At 36.5% G+C, this 14,594-nt stretch overlaps 1 protein-coding gene across 1 annotated transcript in view; it reads right to left on the bottom strand.

Moving 5' to 3' along the window:
• Positions 1-14,594, bottom strand: part of KCND2 (potassium voltage-gated channel subfamily D member 2) — a 564,371-nt gene that overhangs the window by 227,882 nt on the left and 321,895 nt on the right. The gene's annotated exons all lie outside the window — the stretch shown is intronic.

Raw genomic sequence — 14,594 nt, 5'->3', positions numbered from 1 at the left:
GCTTCCTGTGGCTGACTACAAAGTGCTTGGTTGCAAAACCATTTCCTGTTTCTTAACATGAAATGGAATCAAGTACAGTCAAATACCATTTGGCAAATCTGCAGATACATCAGCCTGCAGTGAGGTCTGACCAATTGAGTATTATTCATTCTGTTGCTTTCATTTGGCCACACCTTGTGGGTCTCTCTGCTTCAAGCGAAATAGGCAATGAAGTCATGGGGATAATTCTAACCATTTTGTTTCTGATCATCCTGCTAAGAGATAATCATCTCTGACCAATTTCTGAAATGGCATTGAATCTTGTGTTTACTTCATTTTTTCTCAATTTGTAAAATGGGAATAGTAATCCTACTCACTGTCTACCTTACTAAATCAGCTGATAATATACTTTGCTTTTTATAAAGTATTTAAACTTTAAAAAAGAAAAGGAAAGTAACTCCAATTTTAGTATCATTCCCCCCAAAAGCAAGAGAACAGGCAGAACCCGTGAGAATTGGTAATAGGGTGGGGGATGAGAAGACTGGTACCCTGTAATCCTAAAACATTCTTCTGCAGAGGCAGCTTCTAATTCCAGCTCTGTGTGAGGCTGGCTGTGCACTCGGGGAAGATTGTTGAATTATCCATGCTTCCATCTTCTCTTCCATCTCTCCTCTATTATCTCTATGTCCTTTATTATAATCGTTTTTGCTATGGCTCTCTCTGTGCTATCTGTCAATACTACAGAAAAAAAAAAAAAAAAAAAAAAAAACCCTGACAGGCCAACAAAGGATGTCACACTTAGGAGAGCTGAGGTGAAGAAAAGAATTCACTGAAAGAAAGCATCTCCCTAAAAAGCAGCCTAAGAAGATAATATTTTCACTTCTTCATGGAGCGCTTGTTCAGGCAACTCCCATTAATGATAATGGGAACTAATCGGTGAGAGAATAAACATCTTATAACATATTACATTTAAAACTCAGCATGAACTGAAAAACAGCTATTTTACTCAGTTAGCAGGATGAATGCTTTTAGAGTAAACGGAAAACCTGCTGTTGAGTTCACAATTCCTCCAGGTATAAAGGAAAGAAATTATCTTAAATGTTATTTGTATCTTAACCCACTACAGGGCTCTAGCTGTAATTGGCAGTAACATGTCAGTTAAGTCATAACAGATACACTATAGCAGTGTTAGTCAACTCACAAATGCCAAGTGTGCAAAGACACTGCCTTGGTGGCAGGAGTGTGCTGTGAGGTTTACAGAGAATGACTCTTCTCATTTGTCTGCTTTCTCTGTCCTCTTCCCATTTAATTTCCTATATATTCCCCCCTGTGTCCTCGCTAGAAAATGGCTAATTTCTATAAATGATGACTGGTCTATAGAATAGAAAGAGATGTTTTATGACATCAGATCATTGGGACAGAGGTGCTCCTAAAAATGGCATGCCTTTTATTTCCAGCATGGCTCGAGTATAATGTAGTATGAATGTACCTTCCCTTTAGGATCTCCATGTCTAATGCTGACATGCTGCTTCTGCTTTCACTTCAAAAGGGTCAGCCTTTTCTCTGTGGCTTTTGGCATCTTAATGGATATAGGGTCAGTTTTCCCTGAGATACCAACCCTGTTAAAATGCAATTCCTGCAACTGAGTGCTTCATTTGAATTCAAAGTCTAGTTAAAAAAAAAAAAAAGATGACATCTGAATGCTGCAACCAAACAGAAATGGTGATTGAAACAAAATCTGTCACACTGTCAGTAAGCTAGATGTTCATCTGCGGTCAGTCCTCCAAGGTGTGTCCCTCACTCTGCCTCCTGTCCAGTGCTCACCACCTCCCTTGGCAGCCTCTCTGGTCCAGCCCTTTATACAGTCTTCATTAGCAACATGTAGCCATGGAACTTGACCATCACCAGAAACAACCCCTCTCTTTCTCACTGAAATATAACTTCTATTCAGTTCCCCTTCAGCAGGCTCTGCTAAAATGACTGAATCTGACAGCATACTTCCCAAGGGAAAGCTACAAGAGCCCCATTCCTTCTTTTTAATTCATTCATTCAACAAATATTTAATGAGCATATACTGATAAGGTACTGATGTGGAACCTTGCTTTTCCACTAAGAGCTTTGTGGAGGCAAGACTTCCCTTGTTTGATCTCAAAGAAATAAGTCTCTCTGGGGACTATGTGCTGGGTAGGAATATAAAGGCAGGCTGGAAGGGGGGCCATTCTGGAGGATGCTGGGCTCTCAGATTCTCCTAACTCACCCCACATAGAAACTGATAACACCACTTTAAACCGAGGAAGACTCTTGCTCATCTCCCTAGTAGTAGTGCTTCTAATTAGTTGATCCAGTCAGGAATACGTTTCTACCTGCTCCTTCCATACCTTCCCCTCCACCTAACACTGTGATTTGGGACAGTTTCATTCTGACACAAAATTTCACACTATGAAAAAGTCACAAGTAGAGTAGACTTCCACAGAAGAGAAAGCTTGATTATTCTGAATGAGTCTCCAGACTCCTTCTCTGGTTCCTGAACTGAGGGGCAATTACCCAGGTAAACACACGCTCTACTGGAAATCCTACCTGTCGTTTCTCTCAGCAGTTTCTCAGAAGCACCCAGCTGCTGACTAGAGGAGGCATCTTTTCTTTGTAGCACCGAGGAAGCGTTTTTAAGGTCATAACGTTGGAACAGCTGCTTCAATACAGAAACGTGGAAACCGAGTCCCCAAGAGTTTAGGCCTCTTGTCACTTATTCGTGACAGAATCTGAAGCCAGAGCTCTGTTTGAAATACTGCTGCCTCCTTCCATCCTTGAAAAGGCTGTATCTAAAAATCCGTAGGACATATAAAGGTGAACAGAGCTGACTGCCTCACATTCTTAATATATTACTCAAGTCTCGTCAGTATCCACGTTTCATCAATCATGTGATGACATTCTATACTATTGACGATACAAAGAACATTCAGGAAGCACCTGTTAGCCTTTTTTTTTTTTGTACTTAAAATTAAACATAGAAGAACAGCATAATTCTTAGTTGCCTAGAGTTATTTTAAGTAAAGTACTTTTTTAAGATGAGTGAATAATTTATCCACATCCTCAGGCTGACTTTGAAATCCGTATCACCCCTAGATGTACTGGACTCTTTAATAGCAACAACAGAAAGAAAAAGCAGAGGCACCTGAGAGTTCTAATAGCTTCTACAGGACTGCAACAAGCATATCTCTGAGTCTTTCTTTGTCATTTTGCCAGAGAAATAAGAGAAAGGGAAGATTCTTTGGCTGTACAAACTGAAAAGAAAATGGAGGCTTGGGGACAACATGACCCACAAAAATCCATTTTCTTAGAAAGTGAAATCAGAAGCAGAAGCTCTTCAGATACTATTAGAGCAGAATGGACAATGATTTCAGTCACTGAGCTCTTATTGAAGTTCATGGTGAAAGTCCGAGGGATTTTGGCAACTCTGAGGCTAGCTATTGACTGATTCACAACTTGCCTATCTGTCTTGGGTCTTTTAGCGCTCATTTTATTTGAATGGAATGAAGATTCAAATTGTAAATAACTATTGAGCACTCAGGTGAATTTCTGTTAACTTCATGCATATTACATATTTTGTTTTCAAATAATGATTCTGACTCTAGTGCCAGTGCTTACAGTTTATAATTACCAAACAACATTGGTTATAATATGATTGTTATCATTTCAGATTTTGACAACAGATCTAGATTTCATGGGAAGAGTGAAATAGAAGATGAAAATGGAAAAAATATAAATATCATTTCATATTGACTGAGAAGCCACAACATGAGAGCATAAACAATGTTCAAAGACGTAAGATTTGTTTTTAACATTACATTGTAGATAGCATGAAGTACATATTGTACTAGACACTGATGTAAAATGGATAACTTCTCTTACTGTGCTAAATGTAACTTAAATCTGTATCCTGTATTGCATTCCTATCCATGTAGGCAATAATCTTTTTGAGTACTCAATGAACTATTTATTGCCCAAGAGTTTATCAACCTAACTGTCCAACTTCCAATTTTGATACTGTCAGGGCAAACTTGGGGAAGGAGATGTTCTCCAGGAGTCAGAGGATTTAAAAGAAAAGGACCTGAACTTACAGTCAGATGAACCCGGTGACTTCTACTTTTGCATCTACGACTTAGTAGTCATGAGATTTGGGGAAAATAAATGTTTTGAATCCTAGATTTCCAATTTCAAATACAGAAATAGGTACAGTTCAGTTCAGTTCAGTTCAGTCGCTCAGTCGTGTCTGACTCTTTGCGACCCCATGAATCACAGCACACCAGGCCTCCCTGTCCATCACCAACTCCTGGAGTTCACTCAGAGTCACATCCATTGAGTCAGTGATGCCATCCAGCCATCTCATCCTCTGTCGTCCCCTTCTCCTCCTGCCCTCAATCCCCGCAGCATGAAAGTCTTTAGTAAACCTTCCTTAATTCACAGTGTTATTAAGAGAATGTGTGTGGATTACTTTGAAAAGTGCATATAAAATGATTTCTCTTACATACATTGCTAAGTTTCAATAGATCTGTCTCCCAAATTCAAGGGAAAATTAGAGTATTTACTGCTGATGTCCCCATTTTACTCATGTCCTTCTTCCAAACCTTTTGCACTGTTGCATTAACAGGGTTAAATGGTGCTCAATAAACTAGGATTGGGGCCTACTAACAAATTTGATTTTCAAATTAGAGATCATTACTTTCCTGAATTGTCAGGTTCTACTGGGAGGCAGAGATAGAGGTCAGAAAACTGCTATTTGATGTTTATCTTGCCAAGATTTGGGTAAGAAAATTAAACATGTATATATATTGTGAATAAATTATTGTATATTTTAGTTTTATATGTTTTATTTAAATTTCTTGTGTAATCTCTCCTTGTAGATTCTGTTTTTTCCCATACTTTAAGTATATTTGTCAGTATATGGTCAGTTCAGAGAGTCAAGAAGCTAATAATGCTGAATTCTAAAAACAATGACTTTTGAGCCCTAATAGTTTGCTAGTCAAAGGATGATTTATTTCAAATGTGATTGTTTTCTTGGTAACAGCAGTTGTAGAATGAGAGGTTAGAACATGCTATTCATTTATTTTCTGAATGACATTTTTTTCTATAACTGAGTACTTTTTTAAACTGCTTCAACACCAATAACTTCTATCTTGTTTACAAAGTCATGCTTACTAAACCCTACATTTCATTTACTACTATTTAGTCCTATGCTGGCTGACCTACTATCTGCAAACTGGAGGTGCAAAGAGACTCTACACAGATTATACTTCAAATTTAAATCAGGTCAATGAAAAAAAAAAAAACAACAACTGAAAGACATCTGTTTAAAGGTAATTTATATAGGAATTATTCTGATTCTTTCTATAGAACTTTGACTTGGCAAATAGTTTGTCTTAAAGAATAAAACTTTAAAGAATCAGGGAAGAAATTTGCCTGTAATTTACACAATGAAAATCTTTCTTCGGGTATTTAATCCCCATTTTGTTATTTCGTAACCTGTAAGACATAATTGAATACTCAAATGTTCAAATAATTCTGTGTAAGTCAAAGTTCTCCAGTCTTTTCTCTCAGTTCTGGTGGAACTTCAATGAAGGCAGGCTGGGAAGATGGCTATCCGCCTTGTTTAATTCTACTCTCTCATTCTTGGTGCCTGACTACTTCAGGGTAGTCACATGGAAATACAGAGATTGATGGGTGGGAGGTAGAAGTAATTTCTGCACAGAATGACAGCATGAATCAAGTTACTTTTGCAAGACATCCTTCCTCTCAAAGACATGTCTAGGATTGGAATCTAAATATTCAGTTTACACCCATGGCCATGTGTGCTTGGATAGGAGAGAGGGAAGTTTATAGAAACATGAAAAGGTCTCGAAAGGAGTTTTCAGAACCATGAAGGCACTAAGAGTGTCGAGTATCCTCAAAGGCTTTCTATAAGTAGGAGTCATCTCTATTTTTTGATATTCAGACTTGTTCTTATTTCCAAGATAACTTAGAGAATTCTCAGCAGACTTACACATAACAGCACTCATCATCTCTTATCATTTGACGTCCCAAGATAATCAGGTGATTTTTGAACTTCAACTTTTTCAGTCACTGAGGAACTAAGAAATGAGCAAAAGCTATTGAGGATGAGTTTGTGGGAACACATGTAATTATTATCAAGGACAGAAATGCAGGAGAGCAAAATTTGTGCTGAGAATTTGATCCTGACATAGTTAAAATGATGTTGTAGATGGAGCCATGATTCATAGATTTTTTTCTAAGGATTAACCAATTACAAGAGGCTGCTGCTAATTTTAGATTGATTTTATTCTCTATGAAAATATTTCCAGTATCTTGTGGTTGCATAGGGATTCTTAATTTATAATGGTTATTAATTTAAAAATAGTTCCTTAAATAAAATTTTATTTAGGATAAAATGAAAAAGATGTTTTAATGATGATATTGTATTTTTGTATTTCCATTGTTGGGAAAATATTAAAGAGTACATGTAAATTAAATGACATCCTTGCTCAAAACTGTGTAAAAGATAAGGCTGTGTCTATTATGGGATAGCATCTAAGCATGAGCCATTCCTTAGAATTTCTGCTAATCTTCTCAGTTGCAGTTGTTGTTGTTTTGCTTTCCTGTTTCCTACTGCTCCTAACCTAGTATAATTTGCCTTAACATAGAATGTTATTCCTTAAGAAATTTATTTTTCACAATATGCTCCTGTCTCAATCAAAACCTATTTTTGGAGGTAGCCAGTTCAGAGAGGAGTAAACATTTCCATGTGAATGCTAATGCTTTTAGCTATGGAAATCCACAACTCAAACTGATAAGGTAGACAGTGATCACCAATATTTGCTTTCTTGTGAGTCGTGGGATCATCACTTCCTTCTCTACTGACTCAGTTTTTCAGATTAGTTAATTAGAATGATGGTCTATCCCAACTACACACACCACCAAAAAGCTCATACAAAGGGACACATTTTTAGGAGATAATAATTGTCTAAAATGTAGGTTCTTATCAGAAATGAATGTCAGTTGCGTTTGATGATGTCTATCATTCAGAAGGCAGGCTGGCTGAGAAAAAAATCCCAGGCTTCTTTTCAAATTAGACACTTAAATGGACTATGCAACCTTGGCTTAGAAAGAGAGATAAAAGGAACCGGCAGATTTTTGAGAATCAGTAGGAAGCACGTATAAAGGGTGCGTACTGTATACTAGACAATTATCTTTGGTTTTTAAAGTTCATATGTTTGGACATAATTTCTACAATAAACAGTGCTATGCAGTGAAAAAAACATTTAGAAATCTAACCACTTTAAATTCTTGAGTGCAGCGTGTGTGTGTGTGTGTGTGTGTGTGTGTGTGTACGCGTGCGCCCCTGTGTGTTATCCTTTCCTGGATGCAAATTTATCAAAATTGGCTTTGGTCATGAAAAAGTAGGGTCAAATGCCTGGGTTAACAGGGACAATCCTTGCCTTGCTGGACTGCTATAACAGCTAGAATTATTTATTACATTGCCTGACACATAGCAAGTGAGCAATAAATCGAAGCCATTCAGTGCATCCTAATGCAAAAAGTTGTTACAACAGACAACATTTCAACATTAAGTCATGCTTTCCATGTGCTCTGGCCTCCAAATTGTATCAGATGTTATCAACAGATTACTGGAAAAGGTAAATATCTGTCTATATTTAGGAATTAAAGTATTCCACCGACAGGACACATTTCATAAAACAATGTGGTAATATGCTGAAATGAACTGAAAAGGAGATGGTGGATGGTTAGGGCATTTTACTTAGAACAATGTCACATTAGGTTTTAATAACATAATGTTGTTGTTGTGCTAGAAATTAGGACACTTATCAGGTTGGTTTTATTATTTTTCCCACAGTTATGGAGAATCAATACATTAGAAATCCTGTGCTATTTAGAGAGGAATGATCAACTTGTTTTAAAACTGCTTCACTCTCATAATACAAAATAATTATCCAAGTGAACAGTGTCAAGCGCTGTGACTCTTTCTCCCAAAACCAGTTATAAAACTGACTTTAAAAATTTCTTAAAAGGTGCTGACATTTGAAAATGAAATAAAATTACCCAATGTATGATAAATGCTTACTGTAATGAATTGGAATATAATCCAATATATTGATATTATTGTTTGATGGTTGATGCTGACACTGTCTTTGATTTATTTGCTGCTTTTCAAATGGAGCCCTGAGTCTTGAGAATATGAAATTTCGGGTTATATTTTTAACTCCATTAATTTATCAAGTAGCAGCAAGCAAATAGGGGCTTCCCAGGTGGCTCAGTGGTAAATAATCTGCCTGCCAATGCAGGAGATGCAGGAGACATGGGTTCAGTCCCTGGGATGGGAAGATGCCCTGGAGGAGGACACTGCAACCCACTCCAGTATTCTTGCCTGGAGAATCCATAGGCAGAGGAGCCTGGAGTCCATAGGGTCGCATCCAGAGGGCTGCAAAGAGCTGGACACTACTAAACGACTGAGCACGAGCATGAGTAAACCAACAACTGACCCATGTTCCTGATATGTGACTCAGCTGGTAAAGAATCTGCCTGCAACGCAGGAGACCTGGGTTCAGTCCCAGATTTGGGAAGATCCCATGGAGAAGAGAAAGGCTACCCCCTCCAGTATTCTGGACTGGAGAATTCTATGGACTGCATAGTCCACGGGGTCACAAAGAGTCGGACATGACTGACTAACGTTCACTTTCCCAATATCAAAATATTTGAAATATTTAATAAAAATTAAGTCACAAAAAATATCTTTAAACCAATAAATGACTGTAAAATAGTACATGTATTTAAGGTGAACATTCAGAGTGTTACAATGATGTCTTCCTTCCTCATACAGAAAAACACTAACTAGAAGAGCCAATATGACATTGGTTATAAAATACCTTCAAATGAATTGCCCTAGATGCCTGTGAATTTATCATCAAATATATACATGCAGATACAATTTTGATGGCCCATTTCTCTTTCCTCCTGACCAGAAGATTTATCACACCATGTTTATGCAAACCACCGAGGCCAAGATCCCTTTCCTACTCTCAGGTCGTCTGGTGCGTCCAGGCTTGTGGCCAGGAGCAGCTGGAAAGGCCAGACCCAGGACCACGGCCTATCCTGGTGGCCGCCAACTGATGGGCCTTATGTGCTTACAGCATGCCAGCCTCAAGCATGAGCTCAGAAAATCCTCCTCCAGACTGAGAATTCTGGAATTTGAACTTGGAAGCCCTCCAGCTTTTCTCTGTTTCATGAGGTTCTGTGGTAGCTGGTTTTTGTGTGCGTAGATGATGCACTTTACACTCCTATCTAAATGGGAAGTACTTCCACCTCCTCCATCATCCGAATAAATGCACTCAATGAGGATATCTCTTATAAAGCTTTCCCAGTGGTAGCTCTAATGATTAGCCAGATTGGGGAACAACAAGGTACTCAAAGGAGCTAGGGTTCTCTGCTTCCTCCAACTTTAAGTTGAGATAAGGACAGAAATTGAGAGTACAGATTTAGAAATTTAACAGCAATTTGATGAGTACTTGTATAACTTTTGAATCTAATAATAGGTAGCACTTTATGGTTCTTTATTTTTCTATTAATCTTTTTAACTGCATTTGAAAAACGTATTGGGAAAAAGTAAAAATAGAGCATAGGCTGGGGTGGAGAAAGGATACATGAGCGATATTGTCCTGAGTTCTACCATATTGAATGAATTTTTATAAAGACAATAAAATAATTTCAAGTGATTTGGGTATGTTAACTATTTTGCTCATAAAATATGTTTTAGCTATATAGAGAGATACTAGCCAATTCAGTCACTGACCAATGAAAGCTGTTATCATTTCTATATTTAGTTAAGCAGTCAATCCCATTCAAAGAAGTCAGCCAAAAGAGTCAACATATTATTTTGATGAATTTGATTATATTTTGATCAACTTATCTATGATAGTGGTCAAAAGTTGCCTGTGTAGACACAGATATCCTCCCAGGAAGCAGCTTTCTTGGGTACAACTGCTCTTATAGTTGGCTTGCTAACAAAGTGTGTGAAATTTGAGCATTACTCCATATATGAATATTTATCTAAGACTTTGGCATCATCCAAATGTCTGAGGCTCTAATTAAGAAAAAAAATGTAATGTCACTCCCAAATTTTGATATGTTTTAAAAACACAGTCAAAACTAATATATATCAACAAGGTATGACAAAAAGTTGCTATAAATGGTGCTTCTCACACCAGCTGGAGAATATTTAAGTAACTATATTAGGACATGAAGCTTAAAGCCTATATGAAAAGTACATCATTAATGTGTAGATCTATCAATGCTTATGCACTCATATTAAAACAGCACGATTTATAAAAATAGTCTTCAAGAGGTTTTGACAGTTTTATATCATAAGGTAAGCTTAAACAGCATTTTGACTTGTTATATAACATCTACTGCTGAAACATTTTACAAGAATATCATTTCATTTGGTGCCTTCGCTAGTTTGATTTCTAAGTCCCTTTCTGTTGGGTTCACTATGGTGGAACCTTGTTCTTCTAGTTGAAGACATTTGATTATTTTTACCTCTGGATGTGCCACATGTTTTTGAGTTGTGCTATCAGGAGTTCAGAGTTAATAGGGGTGTCTCACTATGCTATACACCAGCTCAAGTCAAGGCTTCATAGCCAAAGTTTGTTTCTGGGTTCCCATCAGCAGGTTCCATTTTGGATGATACCTAAGTCATAGCCTTGGGAACTCTACGGGGGATGCCAGTCAGTGTCTCTGAGTCTCATCTCCCCATCTTCCTTCTTTGGTTCTACTGCCCTGTGCTTACTGTTCCTTGGCAAGAATTTCTATCAAATGGAACCCAGACATCAATACCCTTGTAAGGAATGGGCAAACATTTGAAGGGCTTCCCAGATGGCGCTAGTGGTAAAGCACCTGCTTGCTAATGCAGGAGATATAAGAGATGAGGGTTAGATCTGTGGGTTGGGAAGACACCATGGAGGAAGGCATAGCAACCCACTCCAGTATTCTTGCCTGGAGAATCCCATGGACAGAGAGGAGTCCGGTGGGCTACAGCCCATGGGTTCATAGAGCAGGACACAACTGAAGTTACTTAGTACAGCATAAGGAATCAGCAAACTGATCATAAGCCGTAAAGCTTTCTTCAGTGGTGACTTTGGTTTCACGTGGCTAGATGCTTTTGGCAACCAAATCCAGATAGTTTCCACAGATGTCCCTGAACTCCTAAGGCAAATATGCAAATGAACTGTTTCTAAGAAAAGATGAAGTTAAAGATATGTGTATATGCATCCTGTAATACTAGCTATCAATTGATAATCTAAATATTTGACTTTTTATAATACTCTTTTGTTCTTACCTATAAGATATGTATGGATTTCTTACCTATAATATATACAATTGATATACATTACTTATATTACGTATAACAATTGTCTGTTTTACAAAATAATTTCAAAGGGTGACTAGCTTAACTAGTGGCCACATTGCCTGGGGATCTCTAGCACAAAAATGAGTGAAATACAAAATTACTAGGTTGTATATTTTTCAATTACCTTTCAAAGCTGTGCTACATGCATACACACTCACACACAAAAACCCTAGTAATTCAGCATCATGGACCAGGCTGAAGATGTTCTGAGGACCATGGACTGTCTCCAGTTGGATCCTTCATCCTGCTGTGGGTTAATATATAGAATATAAATGAATGTATATCCTATTATCATCCACAAATGATACAGTACAGTTTTAGAATGGTTACTTTGCTTGGAAGACATGTATCAACATGTTCTGTAAGAAACTGTGTTAACTACACATTTAAATAACTTTATTAAAATCCAAAACATTGGGGAAAAAAAACTGCTGTGAATATTAGTTTGTGGGAAGTATGTTAGAACAATGGTAGGAATAATGAACTATGTGTATGTGTGTTATGTATTATGTACCCTTTGGTAAATCATTTATCCCTTTCTGCCACAGTTTCTTCCTTTAAATAATAAAGGTTCTGTGGCACTCTGTGTTACCTCCCAGATAACTAAAAATAAAAAAAAAACAAAACAAAAAAAAAATAAAAACAAACAGCTTCAGAGGCCCTAGTACCAGTAAAAAAAAAAAAAAAAACCAAAATAAACTACTAGAAATAAACAATACTGCCTCATCTAATTGTTGCACAAAACACCTATTAAGTAAAGGTTTTTGTAAGAGACTTCCAATAATTACCTTTTCTCAAAGAAGCTAGAAACTGAAATGGAACAGCAGAGAGAAAATACTATTAAACCCTTTATGGCTCAAAGTATACAAATCAGCAGAATGAGTCTTCATTCTTGAACTACATACACCAGATTAGACAAGCACACAGAATGTATATATATTGTTATTTGTGAAGGGGAATAATGATGGAACTAAGTCATGCTTTAGCTACAGAAGAATGGAGACATCCAAAGGATATAGAACAGCCCATAATTCTCCAGAAGATTACTATAATAGTCAGGTTTTACTAGGATTCATCCACTGTCCCTCTTATTTATTGAGACACGTATTTCAACTGTATTTGTAGCAGTTACAACTCTTTAAAACCAAAGACTATACATAAAACACAATCTTGCTGAAGACATAGAATGACTTTCTAGAACAATTCTTCTTTAACCAGCACCATTTTCATTTAAAGAATATTACATACCAAAGATCAAAAATTATTTCTTGTATCACTCTACTTGATGTGGTATGTTCCTGTAAACATTAAATGCTATTTTATAGTGGATAGTACAAAAGACATTTTATAATTTAAATAATACTTTATTTTAGAACAGATTTAGATTTATAGAAAAGTTGCAAAGATAGAAACCCCATTTATATCTATCCCAGTTCTGACTATTGCTAACATCTTGTGTTACTATAGTGCATTGCCTCAATTAAGAAACCCACACTGGTTAATTGTTATTAACTAAAGCCCACACTATTCTCAGATTTAACTGATTTTTTCCCTTTTTTGTTCTGTTCCAGTATGCAATCTAAGATACCACCTTACATTTAGCCATAATGTATTCTTAGGCTCCTCTACACAGGAGCGGTTTCTCAGATTTTCTTTGTTTAGATGACCTTGACAGTTTTGAGGAATATCACTTGGTATTTTGTAGGGTCCCTCAATTTGGGTTTGTCTGTTGCTTTTCTTGTGTTTAGACTGAAGTTAGGGTTTGGAAGAGGGAAACCACAAGAGTAAAATGCCCTTCTTATTAAATCGTATAATGGTACATGGTATCAATAGGTCTAACATTGAAGATGTGAGCTTTGATCACATAGCTGAGGTCCTGTTTTACATACTACTCCAATATAAGTTATGCCCTGCTCCTTCCATATTCTACTATTAAGAAGTAAGTCCTAATGCCACCTTCAAGGGGGAGGAATTACTACACTTCACTTCCTTGAGTGGGGTGTATGTACCTAAATTATTTAGACATCTTCTGTATAAGATTCATACGAGACATTTTAATATTTGTTTTCTATACTACTGTGGAATGTTGTCAAACAAAATAATTTTTTTTTCAAAATGTTTGAGCTAGGAATGACAATGTATCAAGGGGATGAAGAATTTTTCTTGGCCTTATCATTCCATTTTTATGACTGGAATTTTCCAATCCTTTTTCAAACTAGTCAGTTTCAAAGAAGACCATTAATTATTCTGCATCAGTTATCATTTAACAAGAGTTATATTATGTAATTGATATCAAACTATTAACTCCCCATACTTACAGTGGATAAAAGACTGCAAAGAGAGCTGTGGAAACATTTATATGTCAAGATGGAAGGGACCATGAATAGATCTGGACAAGAAGCAGTAACAGTGGGATGTTGAAGATCCACTTATTTAGTTATATGACCCAGTTTTTCATAAAACCAACATATTTTAAACTTATCTTTGGTTAAACAAATATATGTCTTGGTTTAATATAAATTATTTTCAAACATTAGTAACAGATTTATGTTAGCTTGCATATCATCCTTTAGAATAATACCAACATTTGTTAAGGATCTTTGTAGGTAGAGCTCTCAACTTGATGCAGGTTACTTACTTTGTTTCTTTAGTAATGTCAAATACTTAGGGAACACAATTACTTAAATTATAAAAACTGTCAGAAGTCCTTTGTCTTCTGACAAGATGAACAGTATATAGAAAATACTCTTAGAATCAAGAGTGAGAATAATCTCTAAAGGTTATAATGGTCTCAAAGGGTTCATGGAGGAAATGAAATGTGAGCTGGACCTTGAAGGCATTATAAGTTTGGCTAAAGGTGAAAACCTGCATGATGCCTGAAGATCAGAAGGCAGACCTCTTTAGCTGGAGCATTTTTCACATTATAAATCATAAAAATCACTGGAAAGTTGCTAAGTGCAGTAGACTTTGAAAGTCCTTTAATTAAAGGTGAAATACGTTGTAAATATATGGAGATTAAAAGTTTTAAAGATGGGCTGTAATTTATTTAAATAATGTTCTGTTATTAACTTTTGCTGATATGAAAAGAGTGAATATTTACCAACAAAAATATAAAATACAGGGTAGTAAAGAGAGCAAT

This window comes from Ovis canadensis, chromosome 4 (assembly GCF_042477335.2).
Source record: "Ovis canadensis isolate MfBH-ARS-UI-01 breed Bighorn chromosome 4, ARS-UI_OviCan_v2, whole genome shotgun sequence".
Classification (NCBI taxonomy): domain Eukaryota; kingdom Metazoa; phylum Chordata; class Mammalia; order Artiodactyla; family Bovidae; genus Ovis; species Ovis canadensis.
The sequence above is the reverse complement of the archived record's forward strand: the minus strand, read 5'-3'. Positions and strand labels throughout refer to the sequence as shown.